Here is a 1,436-nt window from a genome sequence, read left to right as displayed (position 1 = left end):
TGTGTGTGTGTGTGTGTGTGTGTGTGTGTGTGTGTGTGTGTGTGTGTGTGTGTAGATAATATTTAAAAAATTTCCTACTTTAATTTTTAATATGAGAGAAATCATTTCAGTCTTTCTTAATTATTATATATATAGTAATTATAAAATATTTCAAAAATTTGAAATGAAAATAGATATCTAGCATTAATAGGATGATTCAGTATAATCTAGGTGATTTCTGACGTCATCATAAAGAAAGTTTACGTAAGCGTGGATGTGATTCCGAGTAATTACAGAATTATATAATATTCTAAGAAACGTATCTATGATTTCACAATATTAATTTATTTATTTAAACTTTTTTCGCGTAATAGTAATAGTAATAATAAACATATTTTTGCATATAAAAATAAAGAGAGAACGCAACAAAAAACAAACTTTATTATTTTATTCATTGTTTGTAAAATTCTTTTGTTTTCCTTTAAGGTTAAAGTAGCCATATATCCGTAATTCTTTAGAATCATTAATCCATGATTGTTTTTTTTTACTATTGAGAAAATTTCTTCAGGAATTAGATTCTGAAGTTATGCTGTGTAAAATATTGAGTACATTGTATACTTGTTTATTGTTATCCAAATGTTTTTAAGCTTTTTCGAGTAAATTTTTTTTCAAAACTGATAATTCCATAATACGTACAATATTTAATTATATTGAGTTACTTAATCTCATATCGTATTTAATAAAGACATATGTTAATACTTGTACATTTAAATATATTTAAAATATGTCTGAGAAGATACATAAAATATATGAAAAAGGTATGTTAATGATTAGAGTCAATAATAAAAGAGTATTATATATATTCAGAATACATTTCTGAAATCAAATATATTTAGAGTTTATTTTACGATTCTATTTATAATGTTTTCATTAGAAATAAATGTATAATCAACCACAGAACAATAATTGTCGTTTTTACTAATTAAGTATACCTTCAAATTATTGCTTATAGTTTAAGTATTATAAAGAATTGTATAATTTTGTTTTACAGAAGCAGTCACACGGAGGAGAAAAAAGTGGGAGTATTAGTTGGCGGTAGATATAACAGGTGCATAACAGAACGAGAGTTAAGACTATGTGCGAAAGCATGTAATCTCGTATGTTAAGTTTTATCCTTATTAGTGCGAGAGAGGATATCCATCAATCCATATACGAGTATGCATTACATGTTCGTAGAAATAATCAAGTAAGGATAAACGATAAAAGTAAAAGATTGTATAATGCTGTAAGAACGCGAATACATGCGCACCATTCTGTCCGCGAAAAAAGATCATCTTTACTCTCTCTGTTTGTCTCTCTATCTGTCACGATATAAATTATGTTATAATATAAATAAATGTTATATTACTGCTTCTTTGTAATACATATATATATATATATATATATATATATATATA

General features: G+C 25.2%; 1 protein-coding gene across 1 annotated transcript in view; it reads left to right on the top strand.

Annotated features, from left to right (window-relative positions):
- Positions 1–1,350, top strand: part of LOC108755261 (ras-related protein Rab-11A-like) — a 7,146-nt gene extending 5,796 nt beyond the window's left edge. The window contains exon 5 of the mRNA XM_018498161.1: positions 1,031–1,350. The gene's annotated coding sequence lies outside the window, so the exon portion shown is untranslated. The remainder of the gene's footprint in view (positions 1–1,030) is intronic.
- The last annotated feature ends 86 nt before the right edge of the window (positions 1,351–1,436 follow it).

This window comes from Trachymyrmex septentrionalis, unplaced genomic scaffold, assembly GCF_001594115.1.
Source record: "Trachymyrmex septentrionalis isolate Tsep2-gDNA-1 unplaced genomic scaffold, Tsep1.0 scaffold87, whole genome shotgun sequence".
Classification (NCBI taxonomy): Eukaryota; Metazoa; Arthropoda; class Insecta; order Hymenoptera; family Formicidae; genus Trachymyrmex; species Trachymyrmex septentrionalis.
Note: the sequence above shows the minus strand (reverse complement) of the source record. Positions and strands in the feature narration are given on the sequence as shown.